This window comes from Megascapheus bottae, chromosome 15 (assembly GCF_031878675.1).
Source record: "Megascapheus bottae isolate mThoBot1 chromosome 15, mThoBot2.hap1, whole genome shotgun sequence".
Taxonomy (NCBI): Eukaryota; Metazoa; Chordata; class Mammalia; order Rodentia; family Geomyidae; genus Megascapheus; species Megascapheus bottae.
In genome coordinates this window covers 57,100,444-57,115,463 of record NC_143523.1, presented here as the reverse complement: position 1 = coordinate 57,115,463, position 15,020 = coordinate 57,100,444, and the positions used below count along the sequence as shown (strand labels likewise).

The window sequence follows — 15,020 nt, the reverse complement described above, 5'->3', positions numbered from 1 at the left end:
CAAACCCCAATACTGTAAAAACAACAACAACAACAACACAAAAAGATAGTAAAGCCTGGAGCCATTTTGGATTGCAACAGCCCAGCGATTGCTATGGTAGACCAAGAATGCCGATAAAGATCTGCCAAGCACCAAAAAGTTCCACACATAACTAGCTCTTTGGAAAAGGACAACTAATTGTCATCATCCTCAGATTATGTTATTCAAAGTATGTGTATAAAATCTAGATCTACATATACAAGCAATGTTGACTCCAACGTATTTTTTTTGATATTGTATGTGGACAAATTATTTAGTCTTAATGTTGAAGTTGTAAATTATAATCTTTTTGACATGCTCCAGGCTTTATGCATTCATCATCATCTACTTAGTGCTTGGCAGTGTTTTTCAGTGTTGGACAAACTACACTAAGTAGAATAGTGAAGAAAAGAATAATTATATTATGCTTAGAATATGATTTTCTATTATGTATGTTTAGCTGGCTTCTAACTTTTAAACTGTCATTTAATTTTCCTTGAGCCTCAGTTTTGTTTCCCATAAAATAAAGACATTGTAATTATCTCAAAGTTTGCAGAGAATTTAATAAGATAATGTGTATTTTGTATACTGACTAATGTGTTTTGTTCATAGGTGAAGGTTTGTATAAAGGCTGTACTGTGACTTGTGACCCCATTTCGCAAGAATAAAAATATTGTCATGGATCAACTATGCTTGTTAAATGTGGAAGAACAAAATACAGAACTACAGGAAAGCGCAAAAGCAACCCAACAAATAGAGGATAAAGATGCGGAGGTGGTCTTTGTTGGGGTAATTTCAAAGGCAAAACCTGTTATCTCCAAAATTTTGAACAGAGTTACTCCAGGTTCATACTCAAGGAGAAAAATGTTCAGCCACTTTCAAAGTAATACTTCACACAAATCACAGTCTACACATTATATGTTCTCAACATCAGAAACAACTTGTCGATCTGAATTAATATCAGCAAGTAGTCCTATCATTACTGAGCCTTTGTCTGAAACCAATTATAAAAATGATTCACCACAAGACGCGTCCATTAGGTCCTCAGAATTCTATCCTATGGTTACGTTCACAAGTTCATGGCATCATCCTGTAACAGCAGCATTTTCAGTAAGAGGTATGAATGACAGTCCTCATGTGGCAAAACGCCAGGGCTCCATTTCTAAAGAAAATAGCATAAATTCCAAAAGGTCTAAACTGAATGACAGACACAGGGAAAGATGTTCTTCAGCTTTGTCTCCTCCAGGCAATTTTCCTACAGTGAATCGTCAGCCAAGTCCACCCTTAAATAGTGTTCCTGCCTCTCTAAGCCTTGTTCATAGTGGACCACCAACAGCTTTTCCAAAAGATAGTTTCCATTTTAAGCCAATCAGTTTAAATCTTGATAGAGCGAATGGACTGGCAAAAACAGACTTTTCAAACCACACAATACAAAACAAGAACTTTGATCCCAAGAAAGGAAATATGACCCTGATAGTTAATAACTTTGAACATTATGAGGAATGTGGGCAGACACAACCAAAGACCCGCACAATTTTTAAATGTTCCAGGTGCCATCAAGTTCTAATAAATGTGATGTTTATGAGGCACATGAGGTACCATTTGGAATTTGAAAAGCAGAGTGGTAACAAGTTGGTAAATGGCACCATTTGACAGCACTACTACCAGAAATTCCCCAAACCCTTCCAGCTTCTATGTCATATTGACAGAGTGCATTACTACCAAAAGCCTTATTCTCCCTGTTAAATCTGAATTGTCACTTGAAACAGGTCAACTTCTCTCACAACACAGGAAGGACGATCATAATCCTGGAGAGATGCGGTATGTGTATCAGATTTGCAGTCTTTGCTGATGTAATAATACAGTTGAGAAAGTGCTCTGCAAATTCAAATAATCTGCTCTGTTTCAAAAATTATAAAACTGTATGTACATGCATATGTCATTATAGGGACACTGGGAAAAATGTGTGCGCCCATTTTCTAGGCTGCAGTTTCTGATTTTTCAAGGGAAAAATAGCAAAAGACCCAGTGTCACCAAATGTTGAAGAAGCCTAACCAACTAGAAGGATTGCCTCCTGAGACCCAAGTTGTTATTCAAGTGTCCCTGGATCCTTTTCAGCCAGGGCCAATGACAGCTTCATCCATTACTGTGATCATATCTGATTTTAAACCATTTCTCTTAGCTCTAAAAGGAAAATTTCAAAATAACACAGGACTGCTATTTTTGGTAAACCAAAAGACAATATTTCAGTCCAAAGCAAAGCCACATAGAATTAAAAATATAACAATTACATATTCCATAGCACCAAAGTTATTTCAGATTTTTTTTTCCTTTTTGTTCATGTAGTGGGGCTTGAATTTGGAACCATCTGACTATGCCTCCAGCACAGGAGGAGTTCTTATATTATTGACTTTATAAGATATTTAAACATACAAAAATCTTGCAAATATTATAATGGTTGTCCACAGTAAGCTGTGTTATTTGCAGACTATTATAGGTGGTTTTAATCAAGTGCAGTCAATTTTTTTTTTTTTGGTGAGTCAAGGGGTGTAGAAGTTAAGAGTAAGGATACCACTTTTTTAGTAAGTCATGGGGCCTGAACTCAGCTTGGGCGCTGACCCTGAGCTCTTCAGCTCAAGGCTATCACCCTATCCCTGGACCTGGATGGTGTCCCTGAGCTCTTCAGCTCAAGGCTACTGCTCTACCCTTGAACCAAGCCCCACTTCCCGTTTTCTAGAGGTTAATTGGAGATAAGAGTCTCAGGTTCTTTTGTGCCCAGGCTGGCTTTGAACCTTAATCCTCAGATCTCAGCCTCCTGAGTAGCTTGGATTGCAGGCATGAACCAACTGTGCCCAGCTTTGAAAATTATTTTTTAAATTAAAAATATTTCAAAACATGCTCAATTGATTAGTTGATAGTCCCACACAGTCTCACCTGATTCTTAAGTTTTTTTTTTTCCTTTTCTTTGGCAGTGCCAATGATTGAACTCAGGGCTCTGTCATAGGTATATTTGCTTGCATGGCCAGGGCTCTATTGTTTGAGCCTCATTTCTAATATTGTGTTTATTTTATTTATTTTTGAGGAGATGGAGTTGTGTGAACTTTTCTGTACTTGTGATACTTTGTATCTTGCCTTCCTAAGGATTGCAAAACCGAATCCCTTGTGTCTGGCTGCCTCACATTTTTGTTTACATCCTTTCTGCTAGAGTTTTGAACAGGTCCATATATGCATACAATATCTTGATGAGACTTGCTCTCTCCATCTGTTTCCTCTATCCTCTAAACATTTCCATGGAAAAGTTTTCCAAGCTTCATGGTTCCATTTTCACACATGTGCATTTCACACAAAATACCTCAAGTATTTTCTCCATATTCCTCCTCCTTAAAACTCTTTGTGTACCCTCTATCCTCCCACTGGTACAACCATCCCATATAGCTCCTGTCTTGTCTCATCATTCTCATTTGTTTTAGTGTATGCTGTTTCCTGTGGTATTTCATATGTGCTATAAAAATTTTAAATCAGATTGATTCCATTTACAGCTCTGCCTCCCCCATTTGCTCTACCCACTGTTATCAAAAGCTTTCCGTATTTTTCTATCTTTATTCACAAATGCCAGGAATTTTGGTATTCACCCCGTAGCATTTTTTCCTCCTCTGATGCTCTTGAATGGTAGCATAATTACAAACATTAAATATACACACATTTAAATGATCTTATGTGTTTATATACTTCTCATTAAGTTATGGCATCCATACAATGAGCAAAAAATGCTTTTTGTCCCTCTGAAGCTCACTGAATTTGATTAATATCTCTAGTTCTATCCATTTCTCTTCAAATAAGGAAAGTTTATTATGACATCAATTGTGAGTATATACCACATTTTCTCAACTCATTCATCAGTAGTAGGGAACCTAGGCTGTTTCTATAGCTTATTGTTAGGATTGTTGCAGTGAACATGGTTGTGTTTGTAACTCTATTGCATCTTGATATAGAATCTTTAGATCTACGCCCGAGAGTGATATTGCTGGATATTATGGAGTTATATTTTCAAGTCTTCAATTGAGTCAGGAGCTTTCTGTTTTTGTATTGATAGCACTGTTTTTGTATTAAGCACTGTTACTTTGTTTTGTTGATACATTGAATATCTAGATTGTTTTTAAAACCATTTGTGAAGTTTTTGTACTTGTGTCAGAAATATTTATTAATGTTGATAAAATTATGTGTAAACTAGCAATTATAGTAAATTGTTATGTGGAAAAAGTGTTTCTTAAATTCTTTTCATCAATAAAATAATTTAATTTTTATTTAGTGTCCCCACCTTATCCTGGGTTACCTCAAAATTAAGAGCAGCAGCAACTTCCTAGGAGGTGAGCTTCTATTTCGTTATCCTCACATTTACTTAACTCTAAGTTGGCCCTCCCTAGCTTCTATCCTGTCCATTTGGTCATCCTTTCATGTGGGGTGGTCATATTTCTCCTCTCTCCCCACTGGTGGCAACACGTAGCAGATATAGAGGTAGAAAGATACAACCCACAGCAAATACAGATAGATACATAGATAGATAGATAGATAGATAGATAGATAGATAGATAGATAGATAGATAGATGATGGCGTCCCTCCCACTGACAAACCACTCCAACTGCTCCAACCTCACTTTTATGCCCTGACCCCAGTAGGGGGGCATGGTGATGATGTCATTATGGGTGGGACTTCCTGTCCTACTGGTTCTCACATTCCCCACTGGCTTTTATCTCCAATCAGATCGTTGACTTTTACATCCTTCTTTTGGGCCAAATCCTAATCCCTACAAAGAACAGGCTTAGAGTGCAGCAGATCCAGAAGATAATAACAGGCCACGGGTACAAGGTGTGGGCAGAAAAGCCCTCCCCATTAGAGGTCTTCGTAATGCTTAAGGGCAAGGAGGGGCAATCATAGGAAAGAAATGTGTCCCTATTAAACACATTAATCAACACTTAGTAAGTCTTATCTTTAAGGGGTCCTGTGAGTGTCTCTAAACAGTCCATTTTGTCCCATTGCCTGTTTAACTTGAGAGTGATAGATTCAATGTTGTTTCCCTGAAACGTTAATAGCTGACAGTCTAGTTAGCACAACCAAGTAAGGTCCTTTCCAGTTGCGTTCCAATTTAGGAACATGATGCCTTTTTACTCACATCAGCTGTCCAGGGGAGACACAGAGGATGGAGTTTTTCTCAGGAAGCTGGTGGCCTTGGCCACCAAAGGATAGGCACATAAAAGAACATGTAGCAAAGATTGCAGTAACTGTACAAGATTGTAATTAGACATTTCGGTTAATACAGCTTCCCCAAGTTTAAGAACCAAAGGGGGGGGCCAGGAGGGTGACCTAGTGGTAGAGTACTCACCTAGCATGCATGAAGTCCTGGGTTTGATTCCTCAGTACCATACACAGAAAAAGCCAGAAGTGGTGCTGTGGCTCAAGTGGCAGAGCGATAGCCTTGAGCAAAAAGTGTCCAAGGACAGTGCTGAGGCTCTGAGTTCAAACCCCAGGATTGGCAAAAAAAAAAAAAAAAAAAAAACCAAAGTGGGAGTTCTGCCATAAATTATTGTGAAGGGAAAGAATTCTTTAATAAAAGGGGTATATCTTGCTTGGAGGAGTGTGTAGGGGAGGATGTTTACCCAATCATACTCAGTCTCTGTAATAATTTAAAGTTTCCTTTAGGATTCTATTCATTCTTTCCACCTGTCCTGAACTCTTGTAATTTCCAATTTATTCCTAGGGCCTTAGCTAATAATTGAGTAACTTGGGCTTTGAAGGCTGGTCCATTGTGGGATTCCACTGCTAAGGGTACTCCAAATCAAGGAATCTTTTTCATGGAGTAGTTTTTTAACTGTTATTTGGGTGGTTTTGGTTTTTGTCAGGAATGCCTCAGGCCAGCCTGAAAAAGTATTTACTAGTACTAAACAGATACTAATATCCATGCATTCCAGGCTTTACCTCCTTGAAGTCCACTTCCCCAAATTCACCAGGTGAGGTACCTCACATACATGCCCTTTCCATATGGTCCCATTTTCCAGCATTTACCTGTTGGCAACTTACACATCTGGACACCACATCAGAGAGTGGGTCTTTTAAATGGGAACTGAAGAAATATTTCCTCAATAATGGACTCAGGCAAGTTTCCCTTAAATGTTCTTTAAGGATTTTTGTTCCCCCCCCCAGTTAAGAGTCCTCTCCTTTTATAGGGCTCCATGAACATGGGGTATAACAAAAGCATACCAGCTGTCTGTGTAAATATAAATGGTTTTTCCTTTTGCCCATCTTCAGGCTTGAGTGAAAGTGATTAGTTCAGCTCTCTGAGCTGAGGCCCCATGATTTAGGGCCTGTGTCCAAATGACTCAATCTTTTGAGACCACAGCTTACCCTGCATACCGAACTCAATCCTTCATCAAACTACTTCCGTCTGTGTTCAGCACTTCATCAGGTGATGTTGTGGGAATGTCAGTCAGATCTCCCTGAAGTCTGCCTATGTTTTAGAGTACATCAATGAAGTTGTGGATGGGCTCACTGTGGAGGAACCAGGTTGAGGGTGTTTACTTTATGTAAGTGATTCTCCCCTGATCCAGTAAGTGGGCCCAGTGCTACATAACTGGAGCATTCATTAGCCACCTTGCAAGCATGGCTTTTAACAAGGCTCCCACAGAGTGTGACACAGTTACCCACAGTTACCTCTAGTCTTGCCCAGAGGTAGCTTATCAGCCTGTTTTTACCAGGCTAGCTGTTGCCGCTATTGCTCTCAAACAGAATGGCAAGCTGGTTGCCACTGAGTCAAGTCGTTTGGAGAGCTAGGACATTGGTCTTTTCCAAGTTCCCAAGGTCTGAATCAGAAACGTCTGGTTTCTACCACAAACAGCTGAAACCATTTGTGAGCTCCAGCAGGGCCAAGGTTGGAGCTGAAATCAAAGCCTGTTTTAATGTCTCGAGGGCCATCTGCTCATCCTGTCCCCATCCCAAGGGTCCCCTCCTCCTGCTGTGCTGGAATAGAGTAGTTTTAGGGATTCTGAAAACCCCAGGAGCCATAGTCTGCAGGAATCCGCAGCTCCCAGAAATTCTCTGACCTGCTTCTTGGTCTGAGGCATCAGTATTCTCAAAATTGCCTTTATGGTGGCACATACTTGTAATCCTAGCTACTCAGGAGGCTGAGATCTGATGACTGAGGTTCAAAGCCAGCCCTGGCACCAAAAGACGTGAGACTCTTACCTTGAATTAACCACCAGAAAACCAGAAGTGGTGCTGTGGCTCAAGTGGTAGAGGGCCAGTCTTGAGCTGAAGAGCTCAGGGACAGTGCCCCTGCCAGAGTTCAAGCCCCACAACTGACAAAAAAATGCCTTTATCCTATTTAAGGAGAACATGTGCTTCCCTTTTTCCACTTGGTAATCTAAATAGGTTGCTTTCTGGGTGCACAATTGGGCCTTTTAAACAGCAACTTGATACCCGAGTTGGCATAGGGTGACAAGAAAGTCCTCTGTGGCCTGTCTATGCTCCTCAAGAGTAGTCTCAGGATGTAACTGCTTAAAATTCAAAAGGTCCCGGCTAAAGTCCTCATCAAATAACGTAGAGAAAGTTTTAAATCCTTGTGGCAACCTGATCCAAATCAATTGTCAGAAAAATCGCTCTTTTGGTCTGTCCACTCAAACAGCAATATGCCATTGGCTTATTTTGGGCAAAGGCAGGCTGAAGAAGGCATCCTTTAAATCCAACACAGTGTCAATGTGGTGTTCTGGGGGTGACATACTGGGGAGAGTATGAGGGTTAGGCACCATTGCGTAGATGGTCTCCCCCTGCTTGTTTACTTCCCTCAAATCCTGCATCACTCGATAGTTATTGGTGTTGGTTTACACAAGGTATTCCAAGGCCAGTGGCAGGGGACAAGAATTCCATTTTTCATCAGGAATTTAAGGTGAACCACAATCCCCTTCTTTGCCTCTACCGATACAGGATATTATCGCACTCTGGTTAATGATGAGCAGCCAGTGGGCTGCCAGTCCAGTTGGCTTATTCTCCACTCAAACCCACTTATGGAAGTAAAATCAGTAAAGGTTGAGGCTCTTTGTCTTCTGGGGGAAGAAACATATATTTTTCCCCAAGGGGGACAACTTACCAGCAGAGTAACTGAGGGCCTTCCTCTAATGATAATATTATATCTTTCCTATTGAAAGGAAATTTGGCTTTGCATTTTTTTTTTCAGTAAGTCTCATTTGAGGAGTGGATAAGGACTTTCTGAAACGACAAGAAAGGAGTGGATAATCGTCCCTTTCCCCAGATTGGTTATTCTAGCCAGGGACTATGGATAGGATTCAGTCTTTCCAGCGGCCTCATGGACATATAGTCTTTATTTAGTTGTTGGTCTTTTTTTGCAATATTGAATAGGTAGTTCCTGTATCCACAAGGAATTTTATATTTTTGCTCCCTATTTGCAATGCTACCATAGGTTCTGGGGACTGAAGAGACCCTGCCCTGTCATCCTCTCCCAAGTTTAAAATCTGAGTCTCCTCCTTGCTCTTCCTTGAACATTCCTTTTTCCAATCTGTTTTGTTTGCAATAAGCACATTAGTCTAATCCTAGAGGTTCTCTATAGTCATTTGCAAATTAGCCATGCCATCACTGAGGGTCTCTTGATACTGCTACTGAACTCAAACTGCCTTTTAAAATTGTTTCTCCCGCAGGGAATCTCTGTTGTCAAACATACACTGGGTAACCACTACCAGCTCAGATAACACCTTTTCTTCAAAATCTCCTAACCTTTGCGGCTTTTTTTTTTTTGCCAGTGCTGGACTTGCACTCAGGGCTTGAGCACTGTCCTTGGGCTTTCTCAAGGCCTAATACTCTACCACTTGAACCACAGCACCACTTTGGCTTTTTCTATGTCTGTGGTACCAAGGAATTGAGCCTGGGTCTTCACACATGCTAGGTAAGCACTCTGCCAGTAGGCCAAACCCCTGGCCCTGAGTCTTTTTGTTTGTTTTTAATATTTGGGGCCAACTGAATAACAAAGACCATATTTAGGGCTCCTTGATTCTCAGGGGCCTCAGAATCTATAGGCATGTAGGTCCTATAGACCTCTAAGAGATGTTCCAGAAAAGCAGTGGGGGACTCACTGGAGGGTTGTACAGTCTCACCCACCATAGATAAATAGTTGCTTCCTAGCCACTGTCCACATACCTGCTAGCAGAGTCTGGCCGTGATTGGTAAGCGGCTCCCAACTATGATCATGATTGTAGTCTCAGCTTGGTCAAGTCAGGAGGAAGACTTTTCCAGATGGACTGTGTCATCAGTGCGGTAGCCATGTGGTCCAAGGACTGCCTTCAAGGCCCAGTGCTGGATGTGCTCTTTTTCTTTACAGGTGAAAAGCACCGTAGAAGTTGATGGCAATTGTCCCAGGTGGGCTGGTGTGTGAAGAATCCTGTCTCATTGCTATAATGAGATGAGCCACTGGGGTTTGCTAGAAAAGGATGGATTTTGTTGGTTTTGGTTATACAGGTCACTGGCTGTAAAGGGAACATACATTAGAAAGGGGCCAACCACTATCTCCCCCAGGGGCTAGCGACTGTCACAGGGCTAATAAGGGGTTGTGGTCTGATCCTTGGACAAACTCTCAGGCTGGCATAAGGTACCACTTCTGGTATGGAGGGGACTTAATATCAGAGGGGCTGAAAGCACAGAATAAGGGGGAGAGCACATGAGTAGGTCTTCTTCTGGAGAATTCTGTAACCCTGGGGGAGAAGATTTTTCAGTTACAATTCTGCTTAAAAGAACTTTAGGATGTTTTTTTAAACACCCCTTAAGCAAAGGAGGCTTGTTACTTATCAAGTCAAGCCATACTATAATATAGGGACCTGATCACGATATCCAGGGTTTCCAAAACCAACGCGCTGTACCCTGTATGCTGTGGAGAGGCCAAAAGTTCCTTCAGATGGCCATCTAACATCAAAAGGAGGCCACTTTAATTCACAGAGGATCTTAAGAGGATAAAGTCATAGAAATATTCAAGCTGGGAAGCCTTTTGTTTAAAAGAAATTGTTCATATCTCAGGGTGAACACAGAGTATCCCATCATGAAAAAAAGAAATGGAAGAGTATTCAGAAAACAGAGCTAGTAACAAACACAGACAAGTAACCACACACACACTGAACCCACACGACTTCTCAATGAAGTCCCCAGTGTCCCAGAACACTTCTTGAGGAAGTCACAGGAGGCGGGGGTGACATCTCATCCTGAACTCAGACCCAGGAAGTGGCACTACATTCAGCCTTCCACTGAGTCTCCCCAAAAGCACGCCTGTTTAGACTCAAGTGATTCCTGTCCACATTCTGGAAACAGATACTGGAGGGAGTCTTGAGAACCTCAAGGGTGAGAAATGTCTCTCAGTGGCCATCCCTTGAGGACTGAGACATTTACCTGCGAGGGGGTTTCCCAGGGCCAAAACCCTACACTGTCCAAATGGGGCCTCCAGATGAAATGACCTTGGAGTGAGAAAATCCACGAAGAATGGCATTGTCAAGAATAACAAAGGAGTTTTACTAGTTGGTCTGTAACTGCCTTGTCCTGGGTTACCTCAGAACTAAGAGCAGCCACAATCTCCCAAGAGGTAAGCTTCCTTCTCTTTCTCTCTCTTTCTCCTTCTCCTTCTTCCCCCTCCTCAGGACAGACAGCCTTAAATAAGTAGGGTGCCCTGCCCCCAAGCCACCACTGCTCAACGGTTTTCAAATTCCCTTTCATGCCCCGCCCCTCCAGCTGTCTGGCACGGGTGGTAGCAGAGGGCCAGACCGCCTCTTTAGTCAGGATTGATAAGGGTTAATATATAGTTGCTTAGAGCCATCATCCCATGTGGGGTAGCTATGGAGCCCTGCTGCTTGCCACCTGTGCTTCAGCATGTACACACTCAGTGACACAAGCAGTCAGGAGCCAGAGGGCTCCTGGCTCCCCCCCCAGCTGGAGCAAGTGGGGTGTGTCTCAGGAAACCATGGCTGATGGTCACATTCAGGGACGTCCCTATTTGATGATGTGGAAGGCACTGTTTGATCTGTATCTAGCGAGCACGTTTTGTAAAATAAAGTTAGATCTGCACCGAGAGCCTGGTCTCCAGAGTCTGTGTTCCCAGGATTATTTGTGGGCTCCATCGCCATCTTACCCCCTCTAGACATTTAAAGACCCCAACAACTGGCGCCCAGACACAGGGCATGACTAGTGGGTAAGTGGACCTCTCCAAGCAATCATGTGGAAAGGGATCTTGGAGAGCAGTCACCTTTACTTTTCTGATAGAAAGCTTGAGCAATTTTCTGAAATTGTTCTGTCCCTCTGCCTGTGGGGAATTGCAGGCAGGATACGGGATGAGTCCACATGGGAAAGGGTAGCCCGGCAGAGTCACAAAGAGGAACACATTGGTGATTTGCCTCCTTGTTTCTACCCCATTGTGGCTGCCATTCTGTGTGGCCTCCGGGGTTCAGCCACCTTGGCTCCGGCGCCAGTTCCCAAGACCCGGGCCCCCCTGGCAGAATGCTCTGCTGCCCTTGTAAATAAAAGCATGGCCTCACCCACGATGGCTGTGGCACCCGTAGGTAAGGGACCAACCACCGACCCTTGCCAACCCTCCCCTGTAAATAAAGGCACGGGGAAGCAAATTTATCCATCTCTGATGTATCTCAAGCTCAAAAATGAAATCAGACCTCCCCACATCCTGGCAGGTTCTTCATGGAGGATCCCTATGCCCTGTGGCCTCCTCAGGAAGCCCCTGGTGTGGGGAACCCTTCCCTCAATAATCCTCTCCCATGCTTCCTTTACTAGAAGCCAAGTTGAACCCTCAACATGACCTTCTGGAAGCGTTCCGGTAATTTTTACTGTAATGTCCTACTCGGGAGAGGACCACCAAGAAGACCACAGACATTCCGAAATGCAAAGGCAAGGCTTTATTCAGGCGGGCTGCAGCTCAGGCTTCCTCCTGCACCCCTACACAGCGGAGCTTAGGAGGAAGCCCCGAGCTGAAATTTCACAAGGCTTATAAAGGCGAAAGCAACCAGATGTTTGAGTAAGATAAGGTGGGGGTTAGGGACATTCCAGGGTGATGGGCGCTAACAGGAACTTCCCACGCTGGTTGAGTCCTATTCGGCTGTCTGAGGGTAGTTTGATGTCTTGGAAAACAAATGCTATGTGAATTTTACCACAGACAGGTCAGTTCCTGGAACTTATGGACACCACAATCCTGTTTCTTTAATTTATGGGAGCTTTGGGGTATAAACAACAAGATGGTTACTGCCTCAAAATGGGTGGCAGCTTTTTTTTCTTAGATCCTCATTCCCTCCTCTGATTTATGGGACCTAAAGCACAATCTTGGGATTCAGGCCCCAAACTAAACTCCAGTAGCTCTTTGTCCAGAAGGGGTGTATACCTGCTTCGCTGTACCATTAGCTGTATAGCATTCAATGTGTTTTTCATAAATTGTGCCAATCTAGTTAGGATGCAAGGCCCAAATGTTAGTAACAGAATAATAATCACCAAGGGTCCCAATAGAGTAGATATTAGTGTAGTAAGCCAAGGAGAATAATTGAACCATTTTTGATACCAGTTGCCATTTAGTTCTTTCTTTCTCTCCTCTATTCCTTCTCATATTTCATGTAGATTTTTAGTGACAATCCCAGAATAATCAGCATCAAAACAACATTCTTCTCCCAGAGCTTTGCATAATCCTGCTTGTTGTAGGAACAGAAGGTCCAGGCCTCACCTATTTTGAAGAGATACCTGGGCCAAGGATTCCATAGACTTTTTTAAGTACCAGATTGAGGTTTCTACTTATCTAAATTAGCTTCTATTTGCATCCTTACTTCTGAAAATCGCTGTTGCTGTAGGACTAAGGAAGCTGTAACTAATCCTGCTCCTGCAGCTCCCAACCCTACAAGGGTTGTGATAGCCAATGCAGTAAGCGGCTCTCTTTTTGCTCTCTGACTGTTGTGCATTATTATTTCTTCATCAGAATGGTATAATACATGGGGAAGTAAGGTTACCATGGCACAAGATTCATTAAACAAATGTACCATTTCAGCTGAGACACATTGGGTCAAGCTTATGGATTGGCAGAGCCAGAATACCCCTTTTTCCGAGAGCACTAGCCATTTACCCTTGGTTTTGCTAATTACCGAGCAGTTATTCCAGCTCTCAGGAGCATATATGGATTTATGCATGTTATATTAGTCATCTGTAAGGGGTAAGTTTGTCTCCCCGTCTTGATCTAGGTGGGATTTCCTCCACCTGCATTTGTTTCGGGATGCCTCAATGGAGTAATCCCCCTTCCATCCTAATGCCTCATAAAAAGGAGGCACGTGGGAAAGGCACAGCCAACATGAGGCAGTAAGATCTGGGCGAGTTTGATTTAGCGCCTGAAACACTAAATGTACGGTTGACATAGTGATCTCCTCGCCTTCTGATAATTCTTGTGCGGGAAGGAAGTCCTCAGGAGGAGGATGTGTGACAGGGGAGAGGGAAGAGGTGGGAATGACTATTACCCCGTCAGACAATAGGGCAGGTGGCAGGGGTCCCACCATCTACTGTTGCCATGCAGGTCACATTGTTCTCCAAATATGGAACAAAAGGCCTGCATCGTACCCACTCTGATACAACCTAAGTCCCCACATTTTCCTATTTCTCAATCCCTCTCTCTCCGTCCCTCCTCTGAAAAGGTAATTTTTAAAGGATTACATCTAAAACTACTACAGGGGCTGTACACAGGATTAACGGCCCTTCTTCCCAGCGGGATCCACTGTACAGTTATCAGTCCCTTTCGGATGATCCAATATCCGGTCCCTGTGCTTTCAAATCCCCAGTTAGCACAATAATAGCACTCTGGCCCTCCACAGTTACTGATGTCCCGCACTGTTCGTTTACTTCCTGAGCAGACATAGAAAAAGGTTTCCTTGAAGACTGCTCATTTCAGGACGTGGGGGCATCCCGGGGCTCGGGAGTTGGAAACCTGGGGAAGGGAGCATCCTTATCAACCTCGCATTCAGGTCTCCCTCGGTGCTCAGGGGTACAGTCCCCAATGTCCCAGGACTCTCTGGCCAGGTCAAACAGGTCGAAGACCATCTCGGGCGGCATCATCCCTAGTTGTGCTGTTAATGACCATGCGAGTGGTAGGGTTAATTACTGTCCATGTCACTTGCTGGGGTTGATGTGGATTGGTCTCAGCATTAGAGTAGCAGGAGAGAGAGTTGAAAAGAAAATAATCATAGTAATAATAGCATTCAGTCTGACTTTCTCCACGCAAGACGAATACGAGGTGGCTGGGTTGGATGCTTGAAGGCCTCCATGTTTCCCCATGGTAGTCTTTGTCCAGGGAAAAGATATCAGCTGGTCTGGCCTGGGAGTAATGGGCCCAAGAAGTCAAAGTCCAGTTCTCTGGGAGTCTGAAAGTCCAGGATCATCACAAGCTGTCTTCACCTAGGAGTGATGAACCCAGTAGTTCTTTCCTGCTACCTTCACAGTAGTTGGAGTGTTGGGAATCACAGTATAGGTTCACTTGAGTGCCAGGCTACTGGAAACCAGACGATGAACATGTTTTAAGATCAACTTGTAAGGCCTGCAAGGACAGGATTGAATCATGGTTAACAGTGCCAGCTGAGATAACGCATGGTTTGGGGGGAGCCAGCAATTGTTATCAGACTCAGGCAGACAGCCTTCTTTGGTTTGGAGGGGCATATGGTGTGCCCTCCCAGTTCTGCACCCAAGAAAGCCCTCACAACTGGGAAGCATGTTCAACAATCCCTCAGGTGGGCACAAAGAATAGTTCCACATCACTGTACCAATCCTGACCCAGCTTGCATCATGGCTAACTCAATTATATATCAATTCTATTTTTAATCCCCATTCTTAAGATATGCTCATACCATCTACTACATACAGGAACTCTAGGATTTGCCTTTCTCCCTTTTTGTAGAACAATCATGTAAGACAATTCTTTCCAGATCCTTTCCTTTCC

General features: G+C 43.1%; 1 pseudogene; it reads left to right on the top strand.

Moving 5' to 3' along the window:
- The first annotated feature begins 696 nt into the window (after positions 1-696).
- Positions 697-13,881, top strand: LOC150054415 (zinc finger protein 280B-like; annotated as a pseudogene).
- Positions 13,882-15,020: the final 1,139 nt, after the last annotated feature.